Below are 13,810 nucleotides of genomic sequence, written 5' to 3' on the forward strand. Positions count from 1 at the left end.
CTGAACCTCTCCTAGTCCTCCAGACTGTCCACTCTTCATCAAACCTAGAAGAAAAATACACAGATCTGTTTCTTTGGGTCTTCATTTCCTTATGAAGTTTCCTGTGTCATGTAAAACTTAGGTTAAAATAAATTTGTATGCTTTTCTCCTGTTAATCTGTCTTTGTCAGCATAATTTTCAAACTCAGCCAAGGACCAGGTCGAGGAAAGCTTTTTTCTCCTCTACATAAGCATTGCAAAGTGATACTTATGTAGGACAATTATGGCAAGGGAATTCATCCTGTTCTGGGGTGGGGGAAGGCATCCCTATAGAAAGATCATCTGAGCTGAGTAACTGACAGGGTGGGTAAGACTCACCAGATGAACAGGGGTGAGAAGACTTCTCCAGGGCAAGTGGAGGGAATGATACACGCAGAAGTCCAGGGATTTTGAGAGACGTGTCTCCTGGGAGGAGAAGGGTCCTTTGGAGTTGAGAGAGAAGGATGATTTGGCTCAAGCTGGAGAGGCAGGCAAGGGCTAGCTCATGTAGAGCCTGGTAGCCACATTAAGGATTGCTTTTTGCTAGATCTCGTCAGCTCATTCTGGGAAGGAGGGATAAAAGGCTTACTTTCTTCCTACGGGTCCCCTCTTCTACATTATGATCTCAGTATCACTTGGTCTCCTACCAAAGATTTTTACCTGCTTCCTTTTTCCTTAAGCATTCTGCACAAGGAGATTGCTATTTTAGGCAACTTCCTGAAGATGGCTAGAGTACTAGGATTTTTGCAATCAATTCATTCCTTAACTGTTATAGCAAGAAGCACGATTCAGGAGGCAACAAATGTTTAAAGGAAGACAGAGGAACCAAGAGGCCTAAATTGAAGATATTTGATCAGAGTCAAAAGTCTGTGTGTCCAGGGAGCCAAGAGTGCTTATGTAAAAGGACTTTGGAAATGAGAAATCAGCTGGTACGTTTCAGAGATTTTCAGAAAGGTCAAGACAGGGAATAGAAGCACTCTTTGAAAGCCTCTTCTTAATAGTCGTGCATTTAAAAAGATTTAGGAGATTAAACCTTGATGTTTTGATATAAAACATAAGTACAGCCAACCAGTGAAGAATTTCGCCTAAATATGCCATCAAGTCCCCTCCAGGAGATGGCATGCTGTTGCTTGTCAGGCTGCAGTGGTTGGGTGGGTGTTTATCCTCCAAACACCTTGTGTGGCCAATTAGGAGCAGTACTAACAGTACCTTTAGATGTCAGCCAGCGAGTCTTTTTCTTTTTTCTCTTTCCCCATTTAAAGCTCTTTGTCGGTGCAAAAGACAGATGCGTCAGAAACACTGATGCAAGGAGACGCTAATATCAGATTGCATCATATGATCTGAGGTGTGGTGCCCCTGAAACTGGTTTTTCCTGAGGCTGTGCTGCCGTAGGAAAGCGCTTTGGGTAGAACACCCAAGAACTGGCCCTACTCGTCAGATGGCAAAAGTAATTTCTGCAACTACATGCCTCAATCCCACACCACTCTTCTCCCCGGGGAAGCCGGTGTGGCTTTCCTGGCTGAAATGGGTGTGCTGCCAACCTTCATCAGTGAGGTGTGTCATGCTGCTGTGACTTATGTAACGAATGTTACCTAGGGAGATGCACCTACCAGTCAGGCTGGAAATGACACTTCCGCCTCCAAAATGTGCTCTGAATTCTAGCTCACTTGAATGGAGCAGCTTCTCTGGGGAGACACCAGTTTGATACAAAACTGGAAGAGGAGAAAGGAGAGAAGGTGGCCGAGGTTTCTCAGGCACTTGTTATGCGACTGGCACAGTATTTTAAGCACTACATGCACAGAACTGCAGAAATGTGGGTTCCAACTGCCAGCCTGCCATCACTTGGACCCACAGCATGCTATTTTGCCTCCCCAGATGTTCATAAAGTCCTATGTCAAGTTAGATTAGGCTACTTTTAAGGTCCCTCCCAGAAATGGAATGCTATTCAACTTGGCCATGGAAAGCTACACCTCCTGTTGGAAGACTAACTTTCTGGTCTAGTGTCTATAAAAAATGATCACTCATCATGGGAATGATGCGACTGTCCACTGGGAAAGTGGTCTGTGTTTTGTGCAGTTGGGTTAGGCTAGGATGATACAACTTGGATCTGCACCATGCAACATGGGAGCCATGCCGGAAACGTGACTAGCGCAAATCGAGATGTGCCGTCAGTATTACTTACATTGGATTTCTAAGTCTCAGGACCATGAAGGAATATGAAGTATCTCATTAATAATTTCATTATGTTGATCACATGTTGAAATGATATTTTTGACCTTTAGGTAAATGGAGTATTAAAATGAATATCGGACTTGCCTGGTGGCGCAGTGGTTAAGAATCCGCCTGCCAACGCAGGGGACGTGAGTTCAAGCCCTGGTGCAGGAAGATCCCATGTGCCGCGGAGCAACTAAGCTCTATGCACCACAACTGCTGAAGCCTGCACGTTTAGAGCCTGTGTTCTGCAATAAGAGAAGCCACCGCAATGAGAAGCTTGAGCACTGCAACAAAGAGTAGCCCCTGCTTGCCCCAACTGGAGAAAGCCCATGCGTAGCAACGAATACACAACGCAGCCAATAAATTAATTAATTAAAAATAATAAAATGAATATCACCTGTTTCTTTTTAACCTTTTCAGTGTGGCCACAAATTTTTAAATTATCTGTTTAAAATTTTGTGGTTCACATTTTATTTCTATTGGAGAACACTACCTTCAAAAGCAGAGCTGGAAACCAGTAATTCGCTCAGGACCCAACACTTTCTGCCTCTGTTCTCTAGTTCCCCCCATCAGTTAAATGGCAAGATACAGTTTGAGCTAAATTTGGGGGGTGGGGTGGTTACCTCCAGATTAAATGTTCCCTGATTCTGAGAACAGTAGCTGGTGGGAGCGCCCTGTCATAGTGTTTGGAAAGATGTTTTCCAGGAGAGGAAGATCTTTTAAGCCTTTTCTACCAGTGAGCCATGAAATTTTAGAATCCAGATGGTCTTTAAATATTATTGTTGGATCTTTCAGCTCCCCAGTCCGTAAGCCCCTCCTGGGCTGGGCTTGTGATTCATTCATCTTTGTTTTTCCAGCCACCACCCAGGGCAGTTCGGCATGTAGTCAGCTGTCCATATATGTTTGTTGACCTATATAACATCCAGATGAAGAACCAAAGCCCAGAGAAGCACTGAGACCACCTAAGGCCGCACAGCTGGCTGGTAGGAGAGTCAAAAAGAATACAACCTTCTTGAACCAGTTCAGGAAACCCTTAGTGTGGTCCCTGGACCAGCAGCAACTGCATCACTTGGGCATTTGTTAGAAACACAGAATCTCAGGCCTGGCCCCATCCCTACTGAACCTGAACCTGAATTTTTATCAAGATTCCCCCAGGTGATTTGTATGTATCTTAAATTATGAAAACTGCCACTTGAAGTCATGTCACCTTTCTCAAGGAAAGCCTCCCTCTCTGTGCCCTGCAGAAGTGTGTTTCCAGGGTGAGGAGGTATAAGACGCTAGTCACCGAGTCACGTGTCGGCTAATGAAGACTAAGATTTAGGGACATGCAACTAATATTGACTGAGCCTCTGCTCTGCCCAGTACCTGGAGCCAGTGCACCTGCTTCTCTTCCTGAGGGTTTGAGGGGCTCACGCTTTTGTAGTCCCAGCCACCTGCACCTCAAGGAACACGCAACCCTTCACAAGTTTGCCCCCGCCTGGTCCCACTATCCCTGCTTTCATACAAGACAGTCCAGGAGAAACTGGGAATGAAACCAGGCACACCTTGGGAGTCCAATCTAATCTTTCAGATCCAGGAAAAACAGGATCAAAGTCAATTGCATCAATGTCTGTATGTTGTTTGTATCTGCCAGTCCCTCCACCCCTGCTTCGGCCCCGGGTGTTTGCAATTCGTGGTGCGTTCCCAGCCTGTGATAGAGCCCCAGTTTGCAGAATTGATCTCTAATCAATAGCTCTCCAGTCATTTTTAAAGACTATCCCTCATCCAAGCTTGCGAATAAAAGCTGTCTACTGCAGAGATTATATTTTCCCCTTGCTGTGGGCAGGATGGATATATGGTTTTGAGGCTAGAGAAACAGACAGAAGGACAAACAATTGCAGGCCTTACAGATGTTCACCCAGCATCGATTGTGTAATGGAACCAAGAAGCCAGGTGACTTTCCGGTGAGGTCAAGAGGCAGAGGGTTAATGGACAAGAAAAACCAGGGCTTTGGGCTCAGCTACAGAATTGGGTCATGTGCCTGAAAGGTTAGTGATAAAACCAGAAGGAGTTCAGCCTGTTGAGTGTGTCAGGTGGCCCTGCTGGCTGGGAACCACTGCATTTAACAACTCCTCGGAAAATGGTCAAACCAAACCAGCGGGGGCCCTCACTGTGCCAGCTCTCTGGACTGTCTGATTTTCACCTTCGCTGCGTGGACTGAGTCAGCCAGATGGAAGGAAAGAAGTCTTAAACTGAACCAAACTCTGGCATTTATTGAGTACCTACTATGTGCTAGAGATTGGGCCATGTGCCCTACATAGGAAAGCCTGTTTGATCTTTATAAAATCCATCCTGTGGGTCCCTGTATTAGTTCGCTAGGGCTGCTGTAGCAAAGCATAACAGACTGGGTGGGCTTAAACCTCAGAAGTTTATTTTCTCCCAATTCTGGAGGCTGGAGGTCCAATATCAAGGTGTTGGCAGGGTTGGTGTCTTCTGAGGCCTCTCTCCTTGGCTTGTAGATGGCCGTCTTTTCCTCGTGTCCTCCCATGGTCTTCCCTCTGTGTGTGTCTATGTCCTAGTCTCCTCTTCTTATAAGGACGCCAGACATGCTGGATTAGGGCTCACTCTAGTGACCCTATTTTAACTTAATTACCTTAAAGGCCCTATTGCCAAATACAATCAGATTCTGACGTACTTGAGGTTAGGACTTTAACATAAGAATTTGAGCGGGTTATGGAGACACAATTCATCCCATAACAGTCCCATTTTACAAATAAGGAAACTGAAACAAGGAGGTTAAGTAACTCGGTCAAGTTCTCACAGATGGAAGTGGAAAAGCTGAGATTTCAACCTCAGCAAGGGACTCCCAACCTATCCTTTCTTGTTTGTCAGACAAACCCATCCCTGGGACCTGACGCAGGGCGACCTCCGAGAAGCTCAGGCCCCACGTGTGGAAAACAGAGCCCGCTCACCAAAGGGGACGGTGCTGCTCAAGGCTGTAGGTCCAGCAGGTGCACGCTCCCCGCGTGTGGAAAGTGCATGATGGAGCTGATTCTGATCCCTCCCACTGACCTCTCCGGGACCTGGGGTCCTGGACTCTCAGTGGGGCCAACCATTCCTGCCCTGCCTGCTCCCACGGGTGGCACATGAAAGGGCTTCCTGAATTGTAAAGGGCTGTTCCCATGTACGGAAACCTTGGTAACAGGGATAGCATGTCTTTAGGTCAATGCAGCACCTAAAACCATCTGGGTCTCCTCTTCAACCCCTGCTTGTGAGGTTCAGCCAGGAAATCACCTAAGGAAGTCATCCACTCAACAATCATCCACTGAGCCAGGCAGAGCCCACCTCTTTCTGCCTTAGTTTCTCTGTCATGTATTCATTAGAACACCTTAGCTGGGGACTTCCCTGGCAGTCCAATGGTTAAGACTCTGCGCTTCCAATGCTGGGGGTGCAGGTTCAATCCCTGGTCGGGGAACTAAGATCTCACAAGCTGTGGGGTGAGGCCAAAAAGAGAAAAAAAAAAGTTTTTATAGAACACCTTAGCTGAGCACTTTCTCTCTCTCTTTTTTTTAATTGAAGTATAGTTTATTTACAATGTTGTGTTAGTTTCTTGGGTACAGCAAAGCGATTCAGTTATACACGCGTACACACACACACACACACACACATATTATTTTTCAGATTGTTTTTCATTATATGTTATTACAGGATATTGAATATCATTCCCTGTACTATACAGTAGGACTTTGTTTAAACTGAATACCTTCTAGGGACTTCCCTGGTGGCCTAGTAGTTAAGACCCTGCACTCGCAATGCCCAAGTTCAATCCCTGGTCAGGGAACTAGATCCCACATGCTGCAACTAAAGATCACGCACACCACAATGGAGATCGGGCACAGCCTAAATGAATAAATAGTAAAAAAAAAAAAAAAACCTGAGTACCTTCTAGTGAGTTGACAGTGACTTAATGCTTTATTTTTCACTAGGATTCAATATAAGATATAACAATGTCAAGATAAAATATAATAATATAAGAAATAATGGTGTAATGCTTTCATAACTTTTGTCTATTTTCAAAGCGACTTCAGGGCCTCTACCCAAGCCATTCCTGTACTTACTCCACGGCCCCCCACAAGCCCTCGCCTTGCCATCCTCCCCGCCATGCCCGCCTTCATTTTCTTAAATATTCCCTCTTCTTATCACCCCTTCTTTTAATTCCTTGTCTTACTATCTCTATAGGGGTCTCACTTGAGTTCCTTCTTTTTTTGGCCACGTGGCGCAGCTTGCAGGATCTTAGTTCCCTGACCAGGGATCGAACCCCGGGCCCCAACGGTGAAAGTGCCGAGTCCTAACCTGGACCGCCAGGAAATTCCCTCACTTGGGTTCTAAGGCTGGAAACAAAGGGGTTCTCTTTAGAATGAGTAGCAATAGCACGTGTGGTTCTGTAGGTTTTGAGTCTCAAGTGGAGGCAACATCTTAAAATACATTCCCTACTATAGGCAACTGTGACAGTGGGCCTGGAGCTGGATGATGCCAGGGCCCAGCTTCTACCCCAGGGCTGTGCTGTTCCTGGGAGGTGGACCACATGGGCTGGCAAGTCTGTGGTGTGGGCTGAGTGCCTGCTGTATGCTGGACTGGCCCTAGGGTGGGTGTGTCACCCACCCTATCATGACCTTAGATTGGGTCCCTAGATTATAACCAACACAGAGGCGTGGGGGTCACAACCTCAGCTTCCTCTCTTCAGTCGGCAATTCAGGCAGTAGGAACAGCATGTGCAAAAGCCTTGGAGTAGGAGTGCATTCTGCTCCCCTGGGCAAAATGGAGGCGCAAGAGAATGGCTCCAGACCAAGTGCTTTTATGGGGCCAGCCCTGTGAGACGTGCCCTGTGGAGCTGCAGCAGTTGCTGAGGGAAACTGGGGGTCTGAGGCTCAAGGTTGCTCAGCTGATAAGTTCCAAGGCCATCACGGGGATTCTGCAATTCTGAAACCCACATCCTTTATGCCACACCTCACTGCCCCTCAACACTGAGACCTGGGCCTCTTCTCAGAGTACGCATCAATGATGTTAGGCTTGGGTTGTGGGCAGCCCTCCTAGACCCCTGACATCCTCACTGCAAAATGGAGGGGATGGGGGACTTGACTTCCTGGTGGCACAGTGATTAAGAATCCGCCTGCCAATACAGGGGACACAGGTTCGATTCCTGGTCCAAGAAGATCCCACATGTCGTGGAGCAACTAAGCCCATGCACCACAACTACTGAACCTGTGCTCTAGAGCCTGTGAGCCACAGCTAATGAGCCCGTGTGCCACAACTACTGAAGCCCGCATGCCTAGAGCCAGTGCTCTGCAACAAGAGAAGCCACTGCAATGAGAAGCTCGCTCACCACAACGAAGAGTAGCCCCCACTCGCTGCAACTAGAGAAAGCCTGCGCGCAGCAACAAAGACCCGATGCAGCCAAAAAATAAGTAAATAAAAATAAATAAATTTTTAAAAAATGGAGGGGATGGGTCTGTGCTCCATGAACGGATGTACCCGTGGACGTGGTCCGTGGACACACACTGTGGACGTGGTCCATGGACACACACTGTGGACGTGCTCCGTGGATGCACAGCATACCCAGACACCACCACTGTGCACCCTGGGGTGTTCTGGCTGGGACACAGATGGACATTTTAAAAATTCCAATTGCTACACATTTATTTTTTTACATTTTAGAAATATGTGTATGTGTGTTTAGTAATTAAATCCATGTTTTCAATCATGAATGATAGAGTTTCTTTTTCAGAATGGTTCATTTCAGTTTCAAATAGGTGCTTATTATGAATTCCCTGGTGGTCCAGTGGTTAGGACTCTGTTCTTCCACTGCAGAGGGCATGGGTTCCATCCCTGGTCAGGGAACTAAGATCCCACATGCTGCAATGCAGCTAAAAAATTTGTTTTAAATAAAAAAAACCAAATAAATAAAATAGGTGCTTATTTAAAGAAAGAGATTTAATCAGGTGTTATATAGATCTTGCAAAAATGGGGAATATTGTTCACACACAGGCTTGGCCTGCGGCTGTCCCAGCTCTGATGTTCTCAGGTCTACGATGGACCAAACTCTGACCATCTAGAACAATCCACTGTGAAGGGGACTCAGGCAATGCACAAGAACGTGGGCCTGTTTGTTTGTTTGTTTGTTTGTTTAATTTTTTGGGCTTGCCGCTTGTGGGATCTTAGTTCCCTGACCAGAGATCAAACCTGTGCGCCCTGCAGTGGAAGCGCAGAGTCCTAACCGCTGGACCCCCAGGGAAGTCCCAGGCCTGTTTAAGGCAACACAAGGGATCATGCAGGTCTGGACCTGATCCATGGAAAACGTCTTGGCTTTGAGTGTGTGACCAGGTGTGCAACCCGTCTTCAAACGCCAGCCTGATTCCAGGGCTTAGGAAGCAGGAAGCTGGCACCAAAGGAGGATGAACCTTGCAGGTGGGAACCTGATCTCAGCCTGTCGAGTCTAGTGTTTACAGGGGAAATATTGTCATTTCTGTGTCCGTTAGGCTGCTCTGGAAAGTATCCTTTTCCAGCTGGAATCTAGTTCCCTCCTTTGAGGAATGAGAAAACCAAGACCCAGGGGAGGTGAGCTGTCTGGAGTCTGAGCCAGATGAAGGACCCTGCACTGACTCCTCAATGCTCCGCCAGGAGCCACCCTGACACCTAAACCACTCATTACTTTTTATCTTCTGGGTAGCTTCAATAACTATCATTACGGGCATGTTTTTCAAAAGAGTGCATTTCTTACCAAACCTCATTTAAATTGCCTGAGTTGTGGACTGACTCCCCTTCCCTGCCTTGGAGGGAAGGAAGAAATTTGGCTGGACACAGAGGCATCCTCCTCCCATGCTATCATTACCTAATGCTCTGTGTCCAAAACAGGGCGCTGGGGACCTCTGGGCAACCAGCCTGGCAGAAAGGGGGTTTCCAGTGACTCACAGGGCAGTAGTGAGCACAGGTAACCCCCAGCACGCAGGCAGGGCCCATCTGAAGAGTCTGAAAAGGGTGGACTGGGGTGAGAGACAGCATGAGAGGGAGATGGAGAGCTCAGGTTCTGGAACTGGCCTGCCCGGGTTCAAATCCCAGCTCTGCCAATGGCTGTGTGATCTTGGACAAGTTAAATAACTTCTCTGTGCCTCTCTTCCCTCCTCTGTAAGTGGGAATGATGACAACAGAAGCTACCTTGAAGCCCCATACTGTGGCCTAAGTGAGCTAGTCTTAGGATGGTGCTAGCAAGTGCTATTGGGTTGCTATTATCCTAGACCTTGGGAGGGCAGTCCCTGGATCCAAAGCCCCACCAGAACCAAAGCTCCAGCCCTACTTGTACCATGACCTTGGGCCACCTACTGCATTCCTCTGGACCTCAGTTATGTGTCACATCAGGGCAATGACGGAGCCTACTTCCTGGGATTGTTCTCAGGAATCAAGGACTGGAACCCAGAGCCTGGCACAGAGGGAGCCCTTGAGAAAGAGGAACTTGTGTGAGCTGAGACAGTAGTCCATGCATCTGTGGAATCTTGTCGGCCTCACACAGGCAGTGCCCAAGACCCTCAGGAGTGAATGTCTCTGGCTGCATGGGTGGGAGGAGCCAACAGAGGAGTAAAGTGGGAAGAGCCCAGGGTTAGGAGCCAGGAGCACTGGGTCTGAGTCTCCGAGCACCATGGGCTCTGGATGACCCAGGGTACGGTCCCTCCCACTTCCAGGGCCTCAGCTGCACCCAAGATACAAAGAGAAATGGTGTTGCAGTGAGGCTTCCTTGGAGGTGCCTGCCCCAGCTCCCCTAGCCCCACTCCAATCAGAGCATAATCCTTTTTATAATAACAACAAACATCTGTTGGGTCCTTATTGAGCATCAGGTACTTTACATGCATGCAGTTAACCCCTACAAACTCCTGAGGGAGTTTCATGTTACAGAGGGAGACATGAAGCCCAGAGAGGTGATGCAATTTGCCTAAGGTCACACAGCAAGTTAACAGTGGCGCTGGGCTTTAACCTCAGTTCTGAGTGACCTCTGAGCCTGGGTATTTATGTATTTACTTGCTTTTCATTGTGAAATCATTATAGCTTCACAGGAAGTTGCCTAGATAGTACCCTTCACCCAGTTTCCCCCAATGGTTACATCTTACACAACTGTGGTACAATATCAAAACCAGGAAATTGACATTGGTACATACAAGTATTGTATACTTCTCTGCCAGCGTATATCATATGGGTAGATTTGTGTAACGACCACAGCAATCAAGATAGGAAACTGTTCCATGATCACAAAGATCTCCCCTGGGTCACCCTTTATAGCCATACCCACGTCCCTCCTACCTGCCAGTCCTGACACCCGGCAACCACTAACCTGTTCTCCATCTGTATGACTTTGTCCTTTCAAGTGGTTATATAAATGGAATCATACACTTTTAAGGCTGACTTTCTCACTCAGCATACTCCCTTGAGATTCCAGCCAACCTGCTCTATGTATCAATAGCTTGTTCCTCTTTATCGCCGAATTGTATTCCATGGTACAGATGCCCCATTCAGCCAAATAAAGGACCTTTTGCTTCTTGCCAGTTTTTGGCTATTACGCATAAAGGTGCTATAAACATTTGTATACAGGTTTTTGTGTGGACATACGTTTTTATTTCTCTGGGATAAATGTCTGGCAGTGTAATTGCTAGATCATAACGTAAGTGTATATTTAGTTAGTTTTTTTTTTTTTAATTAATTTTTTTGGCTGTGTTGGGTCTTCCTTGCTGCCCGTGGGCTTTTTTTTTTTTTTTCTAGTTGTGGCGAGCAGGGCTACTTTTTGTTTTGATGCTCTGACTTCTCAGTGTCGTGGCTTCTCTTTTTGCAGAGCATGGGCTCTAGGCACGAGGGCTTCAGTAGTTGTGGCTCGTGGGTGCACAGGCTTAGTTGCTCCGAGGCATTTGGGATCTTCCCGGACCAGGGCTCAAACCCATGTCCCCTGCATTGGCAGGAGGATTCTTAACCACTACACCACCAGGGAAGCCCTCTTGCCCATTTTCTAACTGGATTTTTTCTGTTGAGTTTCAAGATGGAGGTTGTGTGTGTGTGTGTGTGTGTGTGTGTGTGTTTAGCTATGAGTCCTTTGTCAGGTCTGTGGTTTACAAATATTTTCTAATTTTGATGAAGTCCAATTTATGGATTTTTTTCTTTCATGGATCTTGCTGAAAACCCTAGTCCTGGGACCCAAAGGCAGCCGCCTTGTTTCTTCTAAAAGTTTTATAGTTTTATGTTTTACTTTTAAGTCCGTGATCCATTTTGAGTTAACTTTTGCATGTTTTTTAAAATTTAATTTAATTATTTTTTATTGAAGTGTAACTGCGTAGAGCTAAATCGGACTCCATGTTAGATCTGTTTCTTTGACTTTAACCTTTGCTTTTTATTGCTTTTGTTATTATAATCATACATGATGGCCTGCCTCAGGGAACCCTGCCCCTCTGCCTGAATGTTAAACTAAAGTGTCTCTGTTCAGCCCACAGGCAGACAAGCTGCCCTGCCCACCTGTGTGAATGGCTGAAATTAACATACCCCCTCACCTAGGCTGGTCATTCCCAGAGATGTTTTTAAGACTGATGGCCCTTTAACTTTACTCCCTCACAGCCTCTCCCTCTCTAGTCTGCCCTACACTTTACTTCTTCACAGCTTCTCCCTCCCTGATTCTATAAAACAAACTGGTGCTTTTCTCTGCGGAATCACCATGGCGGCTGGGACCCTGTTCACATATCCTGAAAACTGGAGGGCCTTCAAGGCCCTCGTTGCCGCTCAGTACAGTAGGGCTCAGGTCTGCGTCCTCCCTGCACCACCCCACTTCCATTTTGGCCAAACCAACCGCACCCTGGAGTTTCTCCATAAATTTCCTGCTGGCAAGCTTCCAGTCTTTGAGAGCGACGATGGATTCTGTGTGTTTGAGAGCAATGCCATTGCCTACTGTGTGAGCAACGAGGAGCTGCGGGGAAGTGCTCCCGAGGCAGCAGCGCAGGTGGTGCAGCGGGTGAGCTTTGCGGATAGTGACATAGTGCCCCCAGCCAGTACACAATGCCCCACAACAAGCAGGCCGCAGGGAATGCAGAGGAGGAGGTGCGGCGAATTCTGGGGCTGCCGGATGCTCACTTGAGGACGAGGACTTTTCTGGCGGGCGAACACGTGACGCTGGCTGACATCACAGTCATCTGCACCCTGTTGTGGCTTTATAAACAGGTTCTAGAGTCTTCTTTCTGCCAGGCATTCCCTAATACCAGCTGCTGGTTCCTCACCTGCATTAACCAGCCCAAGTTCCAGGCTGTCTTGGGGGAGGTGAAACTGTGAGAAAATGGCCCAATGTGCTGCTAAAAAGTTTGCAGAGAGCCAACCTAAAAAGGACACCCTGTGGAAAGGGAAATGTTCTTGAGCAGAGAAGCAGAAGCCCCAGGCAGAGCGGACAGAGGAGAAGGAGGCGGCTGCCCCCGCTTCTGAGGAGCTGGACGAATGTGGGCACTGACTGCTGAGCCGAAGACCGAGGATCCCTTTGTTCACCTGCCCAAGAGCACCTCTGTGCTGGATGAATTTAAGCGCAAGTACCCCAACGAGGACGCACTCTCCGCGGCGCTGCCGTGTTGTTGGGAGCACTTTGATCAGGATGGCTGGTCCCTGTGGTACCCTGAGTACCGCTTCCCTGAAGAGCCCACCCACACCTTCGTGAGCTGCAACCTCATCACTGGAATGTTGGACAAACTGAGGAAGAGTGCCTTTGCCAGTGTCATTCTCTTTGGAACCAACAACAGCAGCTCCATTTCTGGAGTCTGGGTCTTCCGAGGCCAGGAGCTTGCCTTTGCGCTGAGTCCAGATTGGCAGGTGGACTATGAGTCATACATGTGGCGGAAACTGGATCCCGGCAGCGAGGAGACCCAAACGCTGGTTCGAGAATACTTTTCCTGGGATGGGGCCTTCCAGCATGTGGGCAAAGCCTGCCATCAGGGCACGATCTTCAAGTGAACATCTCTTGCCATCGCCTAGCTGCCTGCACCTGCCCTTCAGGGAGAATGGGGGTCATTAAGGGAAACTGAACACTGGAAAACAAAAACAAAAACAAAAAACAAACTGGCATCCAGACCCCAATAAGATGGTTTCTTCGGAGACACAAGTCCGCCTTCTCGGTTTACCGGCTTTCCGAATAAAGATGTGTTCCTTGCCCCAACACCTCTTCTTCGATTCATTGGTCTGTCGTGAGGCGAGCAGAGCAAGCTTGGACTTGAAGACAGAAGTATAGTTGATTTACCATTGTTAATCTCTGTACAGCAAAACTTTTGCATGTTTCTTTTTGAGGTGTGCAGTTTAGGTCAAGTTCATGGCTTCAGCGCCATTTGTTGAAAAAACTATCCCTCCTCTTAAATCTTTTTTTTTTTTCAATTGAAGTATAGTTGATTTTGTTCCTCCTTTTCTGAGCGTGGATGTAAAACCACAACACTGCCACATCTAGTCTTTATCTGTTAATGTTCCCTGCAGGATTTTGTTTGGAGGAAAAACTGCACTGCTAAAGCAGTTTGAAAACGATTGAACAAGATGCAGATGTTCTCCTGGTT

At 47.4% G+C, this 13,810-nt stretch overlaps 1 pseudogene; it reads left to right on the forward strand.

Annotated features, from left to right (window-relative positions):
* Positions 1-11,949: 11,949 nt before the first annotated feature.
* Positions 11,950-13,449, forward strand: LOC130859958 (elongation factor 1-gamma-like; annotated as a pseudogene).
* The last annotated feature ends 361 nt before the right edge of the window (positions 13,450-13,810 follow it).

This window comes from Hippopotamus amphibius, chromosome 1, assembly GCF_030028045.1.
Source record: "Hippopotamus amphibius kiboko isolate mHipAmp2 chromosome 1, mHipAmp2.hap2, whole genome shotgun sequence".
NCBI classification, from domain to species: Eukaryota; Metazoa; Chordata; class Mammalia; order Artiodactyla; family Hippopotamidae; genus Hippopotamus; species Hippopotamus amphibius.